This window comes from Mobula hypostoma, chromosome 8 (assembly GCF_963921235.1).
Source record: "Mobula hypostoma chromosome 8, sMobHyp1.1, whole genome shotgun sequence".
Classification (NCBI taxonomy): Eukaryota; Metazoa; Chordata; class Chondrichthyes; order Myliobatiformes; family Myliobatidae; genus Mobula; species Mobula hypostoma.
The window spans coordinates 113,155,367-113,168,110 of record NC_086104.1 but is presented as its reverse complement, the minus strand read 5'-3'; the positions used below and the strand labels follow the sequence as shown (position 1 = coordinate 113,168,110).

Below are 12,744 nucleotides of genomic sequence, written 5' to 3'. Positions count from 1 at the left end.
TTGTGGGTACGCTGTGAGTTCGAGTTAGTAAGTTGTGGGTACGCTGTGAGTTCGAGTTAGTGAGTTGCGGGTACGTTGTGAGTTCGAGTTAGTCAGTTGCGGACACGGTGTGAGTTCGAGTTAGTTGTGGGCACGCTGTGAGTTCGAGTTAGTCAGTTGCGGGTACGTTGTGAGTTCGAGTTAGTCAGTTGCGGACACGGTGTGAGTTCGAGTTAGTTGTGGGCACGCTGTGAGTTAGTAAGTTGTGGGCACACTGAGTTAGTAAGTTGTGGGCACACTGTGAGTTAGTAAGTTATGGGCATGCTATGAGTTCGAGTTAGTCAGTTGCGGGTACGTTGTGAGTTTGAGTTAGTTGTGGACACGGTGTGAGTTCGAGTTAGTCAGTTGTGGGCACGCTGTGAGTTAGTAAGTTGTGGGCACACTGTGAGTTAGTAAGTTATGGGTGCGCTGTGGGTTAGTAAGTTATGGGCATGCTGTGAGTTTGAGTTAGTCAGTTGCGGGTACGTTATGAGTTCGAGTTAGTCAGTTGTGGGCACGCTGTGAGTTCGAGTTAGTCAGTTGTGGACACGGTGTGAGTTAGTAAGTTGTGGGCATGGTGTGAGTTAGAGTTAGTCAGCTGTGGGCATGCTGTGAGTTAGAGTTAGTAAGTTGTGGGCACGCTGTGAGTTAGTAAGTTGAGGGCATGGTGTAAGTTAGTCAGTTGTGGGCACGGTGTGAGTTCAAGTTATAAGTTGTATGCACGGTGTGAGTTATAGAGATAGTCAGTTGTGGACACGGTGTGAGTTTGAGTTAGTAAGTTGTGGGCACGCTGCAGGTTATAGAGTTAGTGAATTGTAGACACGGTGTGAGTTCGAGTTAGTAAGTTGTGGGCACCGTGTGAGTTCAAGTTAGTAAGTTGTGGGCACCTGGTGAGTTCAAGTTATAAGTTGTGGGCACGGTGTCAGTTTGAGTTAGTCAGTTGTGGAAACAGAGTGAGTTCATGTTAGTAATTTGTGGGCACCGTGTGAGTTAGAGTTAGTCAGTTGTGGACACAGTGTGAGTTAGAGTAAGTCAGTTGTGGGCACACTGTGATTTATAGAGTTAGTCAGTGGTGGGCATGGTGTGAGTTTGAGTTAGTCAGTTATGGGTACACTGTCAGTTAGTAAGTTGTGGGCACGGTGTGAGTTAGAGTTATTCAGTTGTGGGCACGGTGTGAGAGTTATTCAGTTGTGGGCACACTTTCAGTTAGTAAGTTGTGGGCATGGTGTGAGTTCGAGTTAGTCAGTTGTGGGCATGCAGTGAGTTAGAGTTAGTCAGTTGTGGACATGGAGTGAGTTCATGTTAGTAAGTTTTGGGCACGGTGTGAGTTAGAGTTACTTGTGGGCACACTGTGAGTTCGAGTTAGTCAGTTGTGGGCACGCTGTGAATTAGAATTAGTATGTTGGGTCGCTGTGAGTTCGAGTTCGTGAAATGTGGGCACAGTGTGAGTTTGAGTTAGTCTGTTGTGGGCACGCTGTGATTTTGAATTAGTCATGGGCATGCTGTGAGTTCGAGTTAGTAAGATGTGGGCACGGTGTGAGTTAGAGTTAGTCAGTTTTGTGCACGCTGTGAGTTAGTCAGTTGTGGGCACGGTGTGAGTTAGTCAGTTGTGGGCACGGTGTGAGTTAGTCAGTTGTGGGTACGCTGTGAGTTAGTAAGTTGTGGGCACACTGTGAGTAAGTTAGGGGCACGCTGTGAGTTAGTAAGTTATGGGCATGCTGTGAGTTCGAGTTAGTCAGTTGCGGGTACGTTGTGAGTTCGAGTTAGTTGTGGACACGGTGTGAGTTAGAGTTAGTAAGTTGTGGGCACACTGTGAGTTAGTCAGTTGTGGACACGGTGTGAGTTCAAGTTGGTAAGTTGTGGGCACGCTGTGAGTTAGTAAGTTGTGGGCACACTGAGTTAGTAAGTTGTGGGCACACTGTGAGTTAGTAAGTTAGGGGCACGCTGTGAGTTAGTAAGTTATGGGCATGCTGTGAGTTCAAGTTAGTCAGTTGCGGGTATGTTGTGAGTTCGAGTTAGTTGTGGACACGGTGTGAGTTGGAGTTAGTAAGTTGTGGGCACACTATGAGTTAGTAAGTTGTGGGCATGGTGTGAGTTAGAATTAGTCAGTTGTGGACACGGAGTGAGTTCAAGTTATAAGTTATGTGCATGGTGTGAGTTATAGAGTTAGTAAGTTGGCACGGTGTGAATTCGAGTTAGTATGTTGTGGACACGCTGTCAGTTTGAGTTAGTAAGTTGTGGGCACAGTGTGAGTTAGAGTTAGTCAGTTGTGGGCATGGAGTTAGTTCATGTTAGTAAGTTGTCGGCACAGTGTGATTTTGAGTTAGTCAGTTATGGGCATGCTGTGAGCTCGAGTTAGTCAGTTGCGGGTATGTTGTGATTTATAGAGTTAGCCAGTTGTGGGCACAGTGTGAGTTAGAGTTAGTCAGTTGTGGGTACGCTGTGAGTTCAAGTTAGTCAGTTGCGGCTACGTTGTGAGTTCGAGTTAGTCAGTTGTGGACATGGTGTGAGTTCGAGTTAGTCAGTTGTGTGCACGCTGTGAGTTAGTCAGTTGTGGGCACACTGTAAATTATGGGCACACTGTGAGTTAGTAAGTTATGGGCATGCTGTGAGTTCGAGTTAGTCAGTGGTGGGTACGTTGTGAGTTCGAGTTAGTCAGTTGTGGGCACGCTGTGAGTTAGTAAGTTGTGGGCACCCTGAGTTAGTATGCTATGGGCACGCTGTGAGTAAGTTATGGGCATGCTGTGAGTTCAAGTTAGTCAGTTGCGGGTACGTTGTGAGTTCGAGTTAGTTGTGGACACGGTGTGAGTTAGAGTTAGTAAGTTGTGGGCACACTGAGTTAGTAAGTTGTGGGCATGGTGTGAGTTAGAGTTAGTCAGCTGTGGGCATGCTGTGAGTTAGAGTTAGTAAGTTGTGGGCACGCTGTGAGTTAGTAAGTTATGGGCATGCTGTGAGTTCGAGTTTGTCAGTGGTGGGTACGTTGTGAGTTCGAGTTAGTCAGTTGTGGACACGGTGTGAGTTCGAGTTAGTCAGTTGTGGGCATGCTGTGAGTTAGTAAGTTGTGGGCACACTGTGAGTTAGTATGTTATGGGCACGCTGTGAGTTAGTAAGTTATGGGCATGCTGTGAGTTCAAGTTAGTCAGTTGCGGGTACATTGTGAGTTCGAGTTAGTTGTGGACACGTTATGAGTTCGAGTTAGTCAGTTGTGGGCACGGTGTGAGTTCGAGTTAGTCAGTTGTGGACACGGTGTGAGTTAGAGTTAGTAAGTTGTGAGCACGCTGTGAGTTAGTAAGTTGTGGGCATGGTGTGAGTTAGAGTTAGTCAGCTGTGGGCATGCTGTGAGTTAGAGTTAGTAAGTTGTGGGCACGCTGTGAGTTAGTAAGTTGTGGGAACGCTGTGAGTTAGTAAGTTGAGGGCATGCTGTGAGTTAGTAACTTGTGGGCATGGTGTGAGTTAGTCAGTTGTGGGCACGGTGTGAGTTCAAGTTATAAGTTGTATGCACGGTGTGAGTTATAGAGATAGTCAGTTGTGGACACAGTGTGAGTTTGAGTTAGTAAATTGTGGGCACGCTGCAGGTTATAGAGTTAGTGAATTGTAGACACGGTGTGAGTTCGAGTTAGTAAGTTGTTGGCACGGTGTGAGTTCGAGTTAGTAAGTTGTGGACACCTGGTGAGTTCAAGTTATAAGTTGTGGGCACGGTGTCAGTTTGAGTTAGTCAGTTGTGGGCACGCTGTGAGTCAGTAAGTTGTGGGCACACTGAGTCAGTAAGTTGTGGGCACGCTGTTAGTAAGTTGTGGGCACGGTGTGTGTAAGTTGTGGGCATGGTGTGAGTTAGTCAGTTGTGGGCACAGTGTGAGTTGTGGGCATGCTGTCAGTTAGTAAGTTGTGGGCACAGTGTGAGTTAGAGTTGGTCAGCTGTGGGCATGCTGTGAGTTAGAGTTAGTAAGTTGTGGGCACGCTGTGAGTTAGTTGTGGGCACGGTGTGAGTTAGAGTAAAGTCAGTTGTGGGCACGCTGTGAGTTATAGTTAGTAAGTTGTGGGCACAGTGTGAGTTAGAGTTAATCAGTTGTGGGCATGCTGGGAGTTAGTCAGTTGTGGGCACTCTGTGAGTTTGAGTTAGTCAGTTGTGGGCATGGTGTGAGTTAGAGTTAGTCAGTTGTGGGCAAGCTGTGAGTTCGAGTTAGTAAGTTGTGGGCACGGTATGAGTTAGAGTTAGTCAGCTGTGGGCATGCTGTGAGTTAGAGTTAATAAGTTGAGGGCACGCTGTCAGTCAGTTGTGGGCACGGTGTGAGTTAGAGTTGGTCAGTTGTGGGTACGCTGTGAGTTAGAGTTAGTCAGTTGTGGGCACGCTGGGAGTTAGAGTTAGTCAGTTGTGGGCACGCTGGGAGTTCGAGTTAGTAAATTGTGGGCACGGTGTGAATTTGAGTTAGTCAGTTGTGGGCACACTGTGAGTTCGAGTTAGTAAGTTGTGGCCATGGTGTGAGTGAGAGTTAGTCAGTTGTGGCACGCTGTGAGTTGGTAAGTTGTGGGCATGGTGTGAGTTAGAGTTGGTCAGCTGTGGGCATGCTGTGAGTTAGAGTTAGTAAGTTGTGGGCACGCTGTGAGTTAGTTGTGGGCACGGTGTGAGTTAGAGTAAAGTCAGTTGTGGGCACGCTGTGAGTTATAGTTAGTAAGTTGTGGGCACAGTGTGAGTTAGAGTTAGTCAGTTGTGGGCATGCTGGGAGTTAGTCAGTTGTGGGCACACTGTGAGTTTGAGTTAGTCAGTTGTGGGCATGGTGTGAGTTAGAGTTAGTCAGTTGTGGGCAAGCTGTGAGTTCGAGTTAGTAAGTTGTGGGCACGGTATGAGTTAGAGTTAGTCAGCTGTGGGCATGCTGTGAGTTAGAGTTAATAAGTTGAGGGCACGCTGTCAGTCAGTTGTGGGCACGGTGTGAGTTAGAGTTGGTCAGTTGTGGGTACGCTGTGAGTTAGAGTTAGTCAGTTGTGGGCACGCTGGGAGTTCGAGTTAGTAAGTTGTGGCCATGGTGTGAGTTAGAGTTAGTCAGTTGTGGCACGCTGTGAGTTGGTAAGTTGTGGGCATGGTGTGAGTTAGAGTCAGTAAGTTTTGGGCACGCTGTGAGTTAGTAAGTTGTGGGCATGTTGTTAGTTAGTAAGTTGTGGGCACGCTGTGAGTTAGTAGGTTGTGGGCACAGTGTGTAAGTTGTGGGCACAGTGTGTGTAAGTTGTGGGCACAGTGTGTGTAAGTTGTGGGCATGGTGTGAGTTAGTAAGTTGTGGGCACACTGTGAGTTAGTAAGTTGTGGGCACGGTGTGAGTTAGTCAGTTGTGGGCACGCCGTGAGTTAGTAGGTTGTGGGCACAGTGTGTGTAAGTTGTGGGCACGGTGTGAGTTAGTCAGTTGTGGGCACAGTGTGAGTTAGTAAGTTGTGGGCACACTGTGAGTTAGTAAGTTGTGGGCATGTTGTTAGTTAGTAAGTTGTGGGCATGTTGTTAGTAAGTTGTGGGCACGCTGTGAGTTAGTAAGTTGTGGGCACACTGTGAGTTAGTAAGTTGTGGGCACGCTGTGAGTTAGTAAGTTGTGGGCATGTTAGTTAGTTGTGGGCACGCTGTGAGTTAGTAAGTTGTGGGCATGTTGTTAGTTAGTTGTGGGCACGCTGTGAGTTAGTAGGTTGTGGGCACAGTGTGTAAGTTGTGGGCACAGTGTGTGTAAGTTGTGGGCACAGTGTGTGTAAGTTGTGGGCATGGTGTGAGTTAGTCAGTTGTGGGCACAGTGTGAGTTAGTAAGTTGTCGGCACACTGTGAGTTAGTAAGTTGTGGGCACGGTGTGAGTTAGAGTCAGTAAGTTTTGGGCACGCTGTGAGTTAGTAAGTTGTGGGCATGTTGTTAGTAAGTTGTGGGCACGCTGTGAGTTAGTCAGTTGTGGGCACGCTGTGAGTTAGTAGGTTGTGGGCACAGTGTGTGTAAGTTGTGGGCATGGTGTGAGTTAGTCAGTTGTGGGCACAGTGTGAGTTAGTAAGTTGTGGGCACACTGTGAGTTAGTAAGTTGTGGGCACGGTGTGAGGTAGTCAGTTGTGGGCACAGTGTGAGTTAGAGTTAGTCAGCTGTGGGCATGCTGTGAGAGGTAGTAAGTTGTGGGCACGCTGTGAGTTAGTAAGTTTTGGGCACGGTGTGTGTAAGTTGTGGGCATGGTGTGAGTTAGTCAGTTGTGGGCATGCTGTCAGTTAGTAAGTTGTGGGCACGGTGTGAGTTAGTAAGTTGTGGGCACGGTGTGAGTTAGAGTTAGTCCGCTGTGGGCATGCTGTGAGTTAGAGTTAGTAAGTTGTAGGCACGGTGTGAGTTAGTAAGTTGTGGGCACGGTGTGAGTTAGTCAGTTGTGGGCACGCTGTGAGTTAGTAAGCTGTGGGCACGCTGTGAGTTATAGTTAGTAAGTTGCGGGCACGCTGTGAGTTAGAGTTAGTCAGTTGTGGGCACGCTGGGAGTTAGTTAGTTGTGGGCACGGTGTGAGTTTGATTTAGTCAGTTGTGGGTACGCTGTGAGTTCAAGTTATAAGTTGCGGGCACGGTGTGAGTTATAGTGTTAGTAAGTTGTGAGCACGGTGTGAGTTATAGAGTTAGTAAGTTCTGTGGACGGTGTGAATTCGAGTTAGTAAGTTGTGGGCACGGTGTGAATTCGAGTTAGTAAATTGTTGGCACAGTGTGAGTTAGAGTTAGTCAGTTGTGGGCATGGTGTGAGGTAGAGTTAGTCAGTTGTGGACACGGAGTGAGTTCATGTTAGTAAGCTGTGGGCACGGTGTGAGTTCGAGTTAGTCAGTTTTGGGCACGGTGTGAGTTCGAGTTAGTTGTGGGCACGCTGTGATTTTTAGTGTTAGTCAGTTGTGGGCACAGTGTGAGTTCGAGTTAGTTGTGGGCACGGTGTGAGTTCGAGTTAGTCAGTTGTCGACACGGTGTGAGTTTGAGTTAGTAGTGGGCACGCTGTGAGTTCGAATTAGTCAGTTGTGGGCACCGTGTGAGTTCGAGGTAGTCAGATGTGGGCATGCTGTGAGTTCGAGTTAGTGAATTGTGTGCACGGTGTGAGTTTGAGTTAGTCAGTTGTGGGTACGCTGTGAGCTCAAGTTACAAGTGGTGGGCATGGTGTGAGTTAGAGTTAGTCAGTTGTGGGCACACTGTGAGTTCGAGTTAGTAAGTTGTGGGCACGGTGTGAGTTAGAGTTAGTCAGTTGTGGGCAAGCTGTGAGTTCGAGTTAGTAAGTTGTGGGCACGGTATGAGTTAGAGTTAGTCAGCTGTGGGCATGCTGTGTGTTAGAGTTAGTCAGCTGTGGGCATGTGGGTTAGAGTTAGTAAATTGTGGGCATGCTGTGAGTTAGTAAGTTGTAGGCACAGTGTGAGTTAGAGTTAGTCTGTTGTGGGGACGCTGTGAGCTCAAGTTACAAGTGGTGGGCATGGTGTGAGTTAGAGTTAGTCAGTTGTGGACACACTGTGAGTTCGAGTTAGTAAGTTGTGGGCATAGTGTGAGTTAGTTAGTCAGTTGTGGGCAAGCTGTGAGTTCGAGTTAGTAAGTTGTGGGCACGGTATGAGTTAGAGTTAGTCAGCTGTGGGCATGCTGTGTGTTAGAGTTAGTAAGTTGTGGGCACGCTGTGAGTTCGAGTTAGTAAGTTGTGGGCATGGTATGAGTTAGAGTTAGTCAGCTGTGAGCATGCTGTGTGTTAGAGTTAGTCAGTTGTGGGCACGCTGTGAGTTAGTAAATTGTGGGGACGATGTGAGTTAGAGTTAGTCAGTTGTGGGCACACTGTGAGTTAGTAAGTTGTGGGTACGGTGTGAGTTAGATTTGGTCAGCTGTGGGCATCTGAGTTAGAGTTAGTAAATTGTGGGCATGCTGTGAGTTAGTAAGTTGTAGGCACAGTGTGAGTTAGAGTTAGTCAGTTGTGGGCATGCTGTGAGTTAGAGTTAGCAAGTTGTGGGCACACTGTGAGTTAGTAAGTTGCGGGCAGGGTGTGAGTAAGTTGTGGGCACACTGTGAGTTAGTAAGTTGTGGGCACGCTGTGAGTTATAGTTAGTTGTGGGCATGCTGTGAGTTAGAGTTAGTCAGTTGTGGGCACGCTGTGAGTTAGTCAGTTGTGGGCACGCTGTGAGTTAGTCAGTTGTGGGCACGCTGTGAGTTAGTCAGTTGTGGGGACGCTGTGAGTTAGTAAGTTGTGGGCACACTGAGTTAGTAAGTTGTGGGTACGGTGTGAGTTAGAGTTAGTCAGCTGTGGGCATGTTGTGAGTTAGTATTAGTAAGTTGTGGGCATGCTGTGAGTTACTAACTTGTGGGCACTGTGTGAGTTGGAGTTAGTCTGTTGTGGGTATGCTGTGAGTTAGTAAGTTGTGGGCACGGTGTGAGTAACTTGTGGGCACAGTGTGAGTTAGTCAGTTGTGGGCACAGTGTGAGTTATTCAGTTGTGGGCACGGTGTGAGTTAGAGTTAGTCAGCTGTGGGCATGCTGTGAGTTAGAGTTAGCAAGTTGTGGGCACGGTGTGAGTTAGAGTTAGTTGTGGGCACGTTGTGAGTTCGAGTTAGTAAGTTGTGGGCACGAGGTGAGTTAGAGTTAGTCAGCTGTGAGCATGCTGTGAGTTAGAGTTAGTAAGTTGTGGGCATGCTGTGAGTTAGTAACTTGTGGGCACTGTGTGAGTTGGAGTTAGTCTATTGTGGGTATGCTGTGAGTTAGTAAGTTGTGGGCACGGTGTGAGTAACTTGTGGGCACTGTGTGAGTTAGTCAGTTGTGGGCACAGTGTGAGTTATTCAGTTGTGGGCACGGTGTGAGTTAGTAAGTTGTGGGGACGCTGTGAGTTAGAGTTAGTCAGTTGTGGGCACACTGAGTTAGTAAGTTGTGGGTACGGTGTGAGTTAGATTTAGTCAGCTGTGGGCATGTGAGTTAGAGTTAGTAAATTGTGGGCATGCTGTGAGTTAGTAAGTTGTAGGCACAGTGTGAGTTAGAGTTAGTCTGTTGTGGGCACGCTGTGAGTTGGTAAGTTGTAGGCAGGGTGTGAGTTAGAGTTAGTTGTGGGCATGCTGTGAGTTAGAGTTAGTAAGTTGTGGGCACGCTGTGAGTTAGTTGTGGGCACAGTGTGAGTTAGTCAGTTGTGGGCACGGTGTGAGTTAGAGTTAGTCAGCTGTGGGCATGCTGTGAGTTAGCGTTAGAAAGTTGTGGGCACGGTGTGAGTTAGTAAGTTGTGGGCACGGTGTGAGTTCGAGATGGTCAGTTGTTGGCACGGTGTGAGTTTGAGTTAGTAGTGGGCACGCTGTGAGTTCGAATTAGTCAGTTGTGGGCACTGTGTGAGTTCGAGGTAGTCAGATGTGGGCACGCTGTGAGTTCGAGTTAGTGAATTGTGTGCACGGTGTGAGTTTGAGTTAGTCAGTTGTGGGTACGCTGTGAGCTCAAGTTACAAGTGGTGGGCATGGTGTGAGTTAGAGTTAGTCAGTTGTGGGCACACTGTGAGTTCGAGTTAGTAAGTTGTGGGCATAGTGTGAGTTAGAGTTAGTCAGTTGTGGGCAAGCTGTGAGTTCGAGTTAGTAAGTTGTGGGCACGGTATGAATTAGAGTTAGTCAGCTGTGGGCATGCTGTGTGTTAGAGTTAGTCAGTTGCGGGCACGCTGTGAGTTCGAGTTAGTAAGTTGTGGGCACGAGGTGAGTTAGAGTTAGTCAGCTGTGAGTTAGAGTTAGTAAGTTGTGGGCACACTGTGAGTTAGTAAGTTGTGGGCATCGTGTGAGTTAGTTGTGGGCACGATGTGATTTAGAGTTAGTCAGCTGTGGGTATGCTGTGAGTTAGTAAGTTGCGGGCAATGTGTGAGTTAGTCAGTTTTGGGCACGGTGTGAGTTTGTAAGTTGTGGTCACGGTGTGAGTTAGAGTTAGTCAGTTGTGGGTACACTGTGAATTATGGTTAGTCAGTTGTGGGCACGCCGTGAGTTCGAGTTAGTGAATTGTGGGCACGGTGTGAGTTTGACTTAGTCAGTTGTGGGTACGCTGTGAGTTCAAGTTATAAGTTGTGGGCACTGTGTGAGTTATAGTGTTAGTAAGTTGTGAGCACGGTGTGAGTTATAGAGTTAGTAAGTTCTGTGGACGGTGTGAATTCGAGTTAGTCAGTTGTGGACACGGAGTGAGTTCATGTTAGTAAGCTGTGGGCACGGTGTGAGTTCGAGTTAGTCAGTTTTGGGCACGGTGTGAGTTCGAGTTAGTTGTGGGCACGCTGTGATTTTTAGTGTTAGTCAGTTGTGGGCACAGTGTGAGTTTGAGTTATTTGTGGGCACGGTGTGAGTTCGAGATAGTCAGTTGTTGGCACAGTGTGAGTTCGAGTTAGTCAGTTGTCGACACGGTGTGAGTTTGAGTTAGTAGTGGGCACACTGTGAGTTCGAATTAGTCAGTTGTGGGCACCGTGTGAGTTCGAGGTAGTCAGATGTGGGCACGCTGTGAGTTCGAGTTAGTGAATTGTGTGCACAGTGTGAGTTTGAGTTAGTCAGTTGTGGGTACGCTGTGAGCTCAAGTTACAAGTGGTGGGTATGGTGTGAGTTAGAGTTAGTCAGTTGGCACGCTGTGAGTTCGAGTTAGTAAATTGTGGGCACGCTGTGAGTTAGTCAGTTGTGGGCACGGTGTGAGTTAGTAAGTTGTGGGCACACTGTGAGTTAGTAAGTTGTGGGCACGTTATATTGTTACTGGAACCCTGGCGAGCTGCGCTGTGGACATTCTCAGATTGTGTTAATCATTAACACAAACAACCCATTTCACTGTATCTTCCTATTTTTGTGACAAATTAAACTCACCTTGAACTTATTTTCTCTACTGCGCTTTCTCTGTAGATGTAGCACTTTATTCTCTGAGGCATTACATAGTCCTACCTCAATGCACTTGCAGTTCTGGTTGCCTCTTTATTGTGGGTGTGCGGTGTGGATGGGCGCTTTGGAAAGGGACAGAAGAGAAGGCTGCCTGGATTAGAGGGCATAGATTCTTAGGAAAGATTAGGTAAACTTGGTTTCACTTTGGAGCATAGTAAAATCATAGGCAACCAGATAGAAATTTATAAGATTATGAGAGGTTTGGATGGGGTAGACAGTCAGAATGTTTCTCCCAAGGCAGAAATGTCAAATGACAGTTTAAAAGAGATGTGTCAAACTATTCTTTTACTCAGAGTGCAGGTGACTGAACTTTTTAAAATGTAACTTAATTTTTAAAGTATCATACATGCTGCCTAACCTGAGTTCTTCACGCTTTTGATGCGTGTTGTACACACACAAAACTACAGAGACAGCTTTAAGCATACAGTATGTAACAAGTGCAAGAAGATTATTAAACTTCACTGGCACTAACAGAACTGCTTTATTTATACTCTTGAAGCCAGCAGTTTGGGGGCCTCCGCACCAAATAATTAATTGTCTCTGAAAACAGGGATGAAACTCTCAAAACATCTGGTAGACACCAAATGGGACTCGGTTACAGTGAATTCCTGCGTCTTGGATCAGTGAAATCATGATAAATTGGTTAATATACTGTAATTTGGGAGTAATGATCGCCGCAGTTTAATGTTCTCTCTGCTATCTTAATGAATGCAGCCTTTGAGTTAAGGTTCACTGACTTAATTTGGTTTTGTGATCAAGGTAAATAAAAGGTTTTTTGAAGTAGGCACCACTGTTTATTACATGAGCCTTTAATAGCTATTCTTTGGATCTTGAGATGTCTACCAGCATTCCTGACATTCTTCACTGCAGATGAGGTTAATTACTGAAAACCTGGAATAGGTGGTTGGGGAGGGGTGGTGTGGGGGGTTTCAACAACTAGCTGCAGTTTCTGGGCCAGAGAGCAGAGACATTGTTGAACTTTTGCTTCTGGTCACTAATCAGAAACCAAGTGGAACCTGATCAGGGCACTTTAATATCCATTCTCAGACCTGAATAACCCTTACTGATCTGCTGTTTGCAGGCAAAATATGGAATAAGGCAGCAGAAAGTTATTCACTGTTATAAGACGATTAAATAGTTCCCTAGTATGGTACGTTGGACTCTACTTCACGTTCTATCTCATTATGATTTTATTTACTTAATGATACGTTGCACTTGGCCCTATCAGCTCCCTGACCTGCTCCACCCCAGCAACCGCGCCCCCCCCCCCGTATATACTCAACACAGCACTGAAGGTCACACAATTGCATTATCTACAGCACCATTACCCTATTAAGCAGAACAAACATAGCGAGTCCAGATCATCTTCAGCTATAAATCCTTTTGGTTCTGAAGACCATGCATTTGGCCGTTTGGTGATTGGGAAATATTCAGGTGATTCATTATGGTGATGCCTCAAAAAGATGGTATCCGTCATTAAAGGCCCCCGTTACCCAGGACATGTGGTCATTAGAAAGGAGGTACAGGAGCCTGAAGAATTTACTCATAGGTTTGGGAACAGCTTCTTCTCCTCCCTCATCAGATTTCTGAATGGACAATGAACCCATGAACACTACCCCAGTATATTTACTCTCTTTTTCACTTCCTCATTTAATGTTTTTATAACAATTACAGCACAGAAACAGGCCATCTTGGCCCTTCTAGTCCGTGCCGAACTCTTACTCTCACCTAGTCCCACCGACCTGCACTCAGCCCATAACCCTCCATTCCTTTCCTGTCCATATATCTATCCAATTTAACTTTAAACGACAACATCGAACCTGCTTCAACCACTCCTGCTGGAAGCTCATTCCACACAGCTACCACT

The 12,744-nt window shown here is 46.6% G+C and overlaps 1 protein-coding gene across 4 annotated transcripts in view; it reads left to right on the top strand.

Annotated features, from left to right (window-relative positions):
- The window catches only part of zgc:172136 (uncharacterized protein LOC566376 homolog), a 128,450-nt gene that overhangs the window by 36,274 nt on the left and 79,432 nt on the right, over positions 1–12,744 (top strand). The window lies entirely within an intron of this gene.